The sequence below is a fragment of the Papio anubis genome, chromosome 12 (assembly GCF_008728515.1).
Source record: "Papio anubis isolate 15944 chromosome 12, Panubis1.0, whole genome shotgun sequence".
NCBI lineage: Eukaryota > Metazoa > Chordata > Mammalia > Primates > Cercopithecidae > Papio > Papio anubis.
The window spans coordinates 122,303,124-122,309,640 of NC_044987.1; positions in this window are offsets into that span (position 1 = coordinate 122,303,124).

Consider the following 6,517-nt stretch of genomic DNA (forward strand, 5'->3'; position numbering starts at 1 on the left):
GCCTGTGTGCGTCTCAGCGTCTCGGTTCCCCGCCCCCCCCAGCCCCCCCACACACACACTGTGGGCAGCCCGGCCACTTCCTTGGTGGGCAGCCTCAGGAACAGGCACCTTGGAGGCTGCCCCGAGAGTGGGGGTCAGAGCAGACTCGCCCCTCACTGCCTGTGAGGGTCCACAGCCAGCCTGCAGGTGCCGTGGGGGAAGCACAAACCCCGTGTCACTCGCCCTCCCCAGCCACCTCAGCCACCTGCCTCTCCCCATGCTGGTGGCGGGGACCCTCAAATGTGGCTGCAGTCAGCTGGGAACATCTTCTCCGAAGGGGTCTGGGCCAGCCAGCCCGAAACAGTGGCTCTGCCGCAGGGGCCCTTCCTGGCCGGGACAGTGTGGCCCAGGGGCAAGCAGGTTTGTGTCCTCAGCCTGGGAGTGGGTAGGCACGTGCTGCAGGGAGAGGGGCCCTAAACTGAAGCCTGGGGCTTATCGGGACCTGAGTGGGCTGAGAAGTGGGAAGAGGGGGCTTCCCGGGTCAGGGCCTAGTTGGTACAGACCTCAGGACTGTGGGTCCCTGCCAGTGGCACCTGCTGCACAGTGACCTCATGCAGCCCCCCGCCCCCTGCTTAGCTAGTGGGGCCTGTCCAGGTCATGGTGCTCCCCTGGCCTCGGGCTCAGCCTGCATGGTGCACCTGTGGCCAACAGGCCCGTTCTTGGCTTTCCCAGGGACCGAGCTGCAGGTCAGAGTCCCTTCCCCTGCCCTGTCTCTGCCTCCCACTTAAAGAACTGACAGCCTCTGGGTTTCTCAACATGGCTGGAGTCAGCTGGCGGCATCTCCTCCGACATCCACGCCCACCACCTCCCCGCGAGGGCCCACACTTGACTGTGACTCTGGGCCACACAGTGAGTCAGTGCCTGGAGCCAAACCCAGTTCCCAGAGGGAGGCCTGCTGGGCGCCACCTGCCCTTGTCCCCTGATGCTCTGTGTGGACCCCCCAGAGGGAGGCCTGCTGGGCGCCACCTACCCTTGTCTCCCGATGCTCTGCGTGGACCCCCAGAGTGGAGGCCCCAGGACACCCACAGAACTTGACTGAAGGGGCTGAGTGTAGGAGCCTGAGGCAGGGACCAGCGCTGGCCTAGGCAGCAAGGAGGTCTCCCGGCAAGGGAGGGCAAGAACGGAGGCGGGTGGCCTGGTGGGGCTGCCCTCTCTGTCTAAGGCTCCTGGCTGGGGTGTGCACGGAGCTCCTGGCTGAGGCCACAGGGAGCCAACCGGGCACACAGCCTGGGTCGCTGTATGCTGGCAAACCTGGGGCCTGGCTGCCGAGCGGAGGCCAGGAGGAAGATTGGACTGAGAGTGCTGCGGGGCACAGGGGGCTGGGGACCGGCTCCACAGGGCCTGGAGGGGCTAGGAGGACACTGGGATTCCAGCTGGAGCCTCAGATGAAATGTGTGTGGAGCCTGTGGGACGGCCTTAGGAGGTGTCCAGGGTGCGCATTCATGCCGGTTTCACACTCAGGATGCAGCTGCAGGGTCCCCAGGGCACATGGGAGTTGCGGGCACAAGTCCCTTTGGGAAGGGTTCCTGGGATGAGGGCTGGCGCTGGGTGTTGGGGGCGCCTGCTGATAGGCCACAGGCTGGCGGACCGTCCCGCTCCTGGCTGAGGGGACTGCTGTGCGCCGTCCTCCGCTGGGAAGGGTTCTTGCTGCAAGACCTGGAGTCCTGGCCAAGCCTCCCTGCCTCTGCCTCCATTTCCTTCTGTGAACGGGAGGCCTGTACACTGAGGGGGGTCTCAGTGGTGAGGGCTCAGCCCTCACCCCCCAGCTCACCCAGTCTCTGAGGTCTCTGTTCTGAAAGGTAGAATGATGGTCCCCAAAAGAGATCCGTGTCCTAATCCTGGGAGACTGTCTCCTTAGATAGCACAGGAGGATGGAAGCCGCAGATGGAATCGGGTTCCCGATCACTGACCTGGGGATGGGGAGGTTATCTGGATGGGCCCAGTGTTGTCGGGAGGGCCCAGGGCACTGAGCGGGAAGGCAGCGTGGGAAGGGCCTGAGTCAGCAGCGCAGGCAGCTCCTAGAAGCTGGGAAAGGAAGGAGCCCAGAAAGAAGCGCCCCTGCTGACTCGCCCAGTGAGGCCCGTTTGAGATAAGTTCGTTTTGCCTCCAGCCACGAAGTTCATGGCAACTGCAGCAACAGGAGATGAAGGCAGATTTTGGTTCGAGGCATGAGGCGCTGCTGTAGCAAACACCTAGGAAGGTGGAAGTGGCTTTGGAATCGGGCAGAGGCTGAAAGAATTTCGAGGGTGATAGAAAAAGCCTGTGATGTTGTTAAACAGGTGGTAGAAGGATGGAGGCAAGTGGGGATCCAGGGGCTCAGAGGAACCGGCCTGGGCTGTGAGAATAGTCACAGCTGCTGTGACCCACCCGTCCTCAGACATGTGGGGTTAAAGGTGCAGGTGGGAGCTAGAGGGAAAGGAAGGAACGGGAGCCAGGGAGAGCCCTGTTGATGGGGGTAGACGCACAGCTGTACTCTGTCCCGTTGCCATGTGTGGGCCGCACTCGCGGGCGGTCAGCCTGGCCCCCTTTCGCTGCTGAGGTCAGCCAAGTGAGGGAAGGACATTAGCAGAGGGGTGAGCACCCTGCCGTCGGGAATTCTCAGCTAAAGATGCTGATGTCAGGGGATTCACTGTCAGGAATGTGTGCTTGGAGTCACGGCCACACCAGGAGCTCCTGGAGGAGGGCGAGCCTGTGGCTGGTGGATGCTTCGGGTCACCCAAGCAGATGCTGAAAGCAGGGACAGCTGTGGGAGGTCTGCGGACGAGCCTCGGGGCTTACAGAGGAAAGCCCCGTGGAAACGACGAGTGGCTCTTACACCATCAGAGGCTTGGCTGGCTTGGACTGAGGCAGAGGGGATGTGATGAAAGGCTCTTGGGCCCCCAAAAATCAGCAGGCAGGAAGCAGACTAAACTGTTCAGCTGCAAACACTTGCCACATTTCATACAAAGAGAGCGTGGCCCTGAGGGTGGAGGTGTCAGCACAGAGGCAGAGTCTGGACCCACAGAAGGAGTTCCCAGGCCTTGCCGGGACCCGAGGGAGTATGCCCAGCTCGATTTTGGATTTCTTGGGAGCAGCGACACAGGCACCTTGCAGCTTTCTCTGTGTGTCACGTGTGTGTGTGTGTGTGTGTGTGTGCACGTATAAACGACTGGGTTTCACCGTCACCCAAACTGGAGCGCTCACTGCAGCCTCAGACTTCCCCCGCTTCAGCCTCATGAGCAGCCAGGACCACAGGTGCGAGCCACCATGCCTGGCTGGTTTTGAAATATTTTGTGGAGGTGAAGTTTCACTAGCAAGGCTGGTCTTGAACCCCTGGGCCCCGGTGATCCCTTCTGCCTCAGCCTCCCAAAGTGCTGGACCAGCACACCCAGCCAGACTTTCCTTGAGAACAGGAATGTCTGCGACTGGCATTCCGCGTCTGTTCTCCGGTTGTATTTTGGGAGCAGGTAACTGGTTTTCTAGCTTTTGGGGTCCACAGATGGAGCGGAAACTGCCCCTGGGTGGAAGGCCCAGAGTGTCACCCATACCTGATCGGGGTGGCTTAGAGGGTGCGACTTGGGACTTGTAAACTGATGAGCTGAACGTGAGGTTTGGGACGGGACTGGGTGCCGTGTTCGGTGGAGACTGTTGGGGCCGCGAGGGGAGGGATGCATTCGCACGTGGCATGGGTGTGAAGCAGGGGGAGCAGGAGGGTACTGTGGTCGGCCTAAGACATCCCTCACCACTGGCTGTGTCCACATCTAGTCCTGTGGAAGTGAACGTGCCCCCCGGCAGCAAAGGGGAATGAAAGCAGCAATGGGATTAAGGCAGTCAGCTGACCTTGAGAGGCAGAGGTGGTCTAGGCCCAGTGAGAGCACGCGGCCTTCATCGTGGAAGCTGGACGCAGGCTGGGGCGCGCAGGACACAGCTGTGAGGAGGCTCCACCCACGCTCCTGGCTGCGAAGGTGGAGACCCCGGGCCCCGGGATGCAGGTGGCCACAGGTCCTCCCCTGGAGCCTCCGGGAGGAGCACACCTTGATTCTAGACCAGGCAGACCCCCTTGAGTGAGACCTGCCCAGTCCTTGACTCTGGGACTGTGAGGTACTGGTGTTTTAAGCGTCTTAGTTTGCAATAACTTAACTATGGCGGTGATAGGAAACCACAGGAGACGATGCATCTACCTAACAGGCCAAGGTGTTCTTACAGGGTCCTAGGGGCAGGTGCACAAGAGGGCCCAACCCCCCGGCATGAGACCCACAGCGTAGTCTCCCGGGCCCGTCTGGCCACGAACATGGCTCCCCGGGTCGTGTTCCCTGCACGTCTGTCAGCCCTGCCCACTCTCCAGCAGGCCCCGCTGCCTGGAAGGTCGCGCTCTCTCCCTTCTGTTGCCGGCTGCCTCCTCTCTGGCTCTCTGCAGACCCCGACCCCTTGCCGTATCACACCGAGAGACCTGGGTTGGTGGCGGGGAGTTGGGGTGGGAGGGGGAGAAGTCACTGGAGCGAGTGGGGAGGCACTGGACTTAGGGCAGAGGGCCTGGGCACCACACCACTGGAGGGAGGGAGGAAGGCAGGACGGGTTGGCAGGGCCAGGCCACTTGTGAGCTCCCTGGCAGGGGATGGGAGCAGGGCAGCTGGAACGTCCCACCCTGGAGCCGGCACACGGGTGTCGGCCTCCTGCAAGCTCTGAGGCTTTGTAACACGAGGAGTCGTTTCATCTTACAGCTTAGGAGGCCGGGGCTCTGTGCCTCTGCCCTCAGCTGACTGGGAACAGCCCAGCGCAGGCTCTCCACAGAGCAGAGCCAGGCCAGGACTGCTGTGTGCAGGGCCCCTCCCTGGAGCAGCCACCTCCTGCCTGCTGGGGCCACGTCCTGTGCAGGAGGCGAGTCAGACTCATCCCCACCACCCACCTGCCATGCCATGGGTGGGCTCACCAGTAGGCTCATTCAGCAGGGCCCCAGCTCGCAGGCCAGGCCGTGGCAGGCTCTGACCCCAGATGTGCCACCTGAGAACTGAGGACCAGGACTGCGAAGCCGTCCTCTAGGTGGGCAGACCGACCACCACATCCTTTTTCAATCTCCATCTTAATTTCTTCATAGAAATGATGTGAGGACCGACTGGTGTAAAGCGAGACTAGTGTCTGCCACATCAGAAGTCCTGCCATATTTGTTTTCATTTTTTATAGAAATACCAGCAGATTCTGGCTTAGCTCGCTTTGGGTTCTGTTACTTAACAACCAAGAGAGCTTGGTGTCAGAAGTGGGACTGCAGGACACAGCCCCTTCCTGAGCAGACTGGGGAGCTGGCAGGGTTCTTGACAGACTGTTTCCTTTTGGGCCTCCGGTCGTGTGCCTGAGAAGGCTGGCTTCTCACCGTGAATGTTGAGAGGAGGACCAGGAGTGTGTGTGTCAGCCACTCAGAGAAGCAGGTGCAGGACCACAGGTCAGGAAGGCTTCCGGTCTGGGGCCGGCAGCCTGTGACCCCACAGACTGTCCTTGCTTCGCTGAACTGTAGCAGCCAAATTCCTTTCCTCAGCCTGTTTCTTAAGGTAAAATGAGCCGGGAAACTGGATAATCCAGGGATTGGAATGGAGTCTGATTCCCTGGGCCCCTCCCAAGTGCCTTCTCTTCGGGGTACCCACTTCCTGTGAGCTCGTCACTTGGCAGTCCAGGATCAAACGGGACGGCTCAGCTTCCCTCCGTGTCCCGGGCTCTGAGTGGAGCCCCAAGCTAGCTAAGCCTGACAGACATGGTGACCCCCTGGCTCCCTCCAGAGAGATGGGTACAGGCACAGCTTGAAGTTCAGGGCAGTGGCTCTCACTTGGGGGTGATTCTGTCCCCTACCAGGAGACTCATGGCAATGTCTGGGAATGTTTTGTCACAGTGGAGGTGGGACAGCTACTAGCTTCTGTTGGACTGAGACCAGGGATGTGGCCCCCACCCCATCGTCATCCCACCGCAGCCGCCGTGTGCTTAGCACCTGCTCCAATGATAAACAGCTGGGTGCAGTCCGGCCATGCCCGAGTCCTTCACACGGGAGGGGAGTGTGCGTGGGCGTGCGCCTCCCAGGGCAGCTCTGTGGATGCCGCAGTCTGCCTGGACCCTCCTGAGACCTGCTCCTGGCCTCCTCCAGGCTGCGGTGGACTCCCAGCCACTGGCCTCATACAGCATGGGCCTGGACTCGCCCTTCGGCTTCGGCGGCGGCAGAGGGGCAGCTGGGCCAGGGCGTCGTGCCAGTGGAGCCCACGGCCCTGGCTGCCCTCTGTGGCAGGCATGCCTGGGACCATCCCCACTCTAGCTCCCGGGGCTGTGCTCAGCCTGGGCCCCTCACTCCCAAGGCTGGGTCATGGCACCCTATCCGGCCTCTTCCCAAGTGAGGAGCGGGAAGGCGGCTCATTCTCCAGGAAAAGGCCCAGGCCTGGGGTGGCCCATGCAGGCCTTGTAGTGGCAGAGGTGCCATGTAAAGAGCACTCCGCCCCGGCCCTGGCCTTCAACGGGAGCCCGC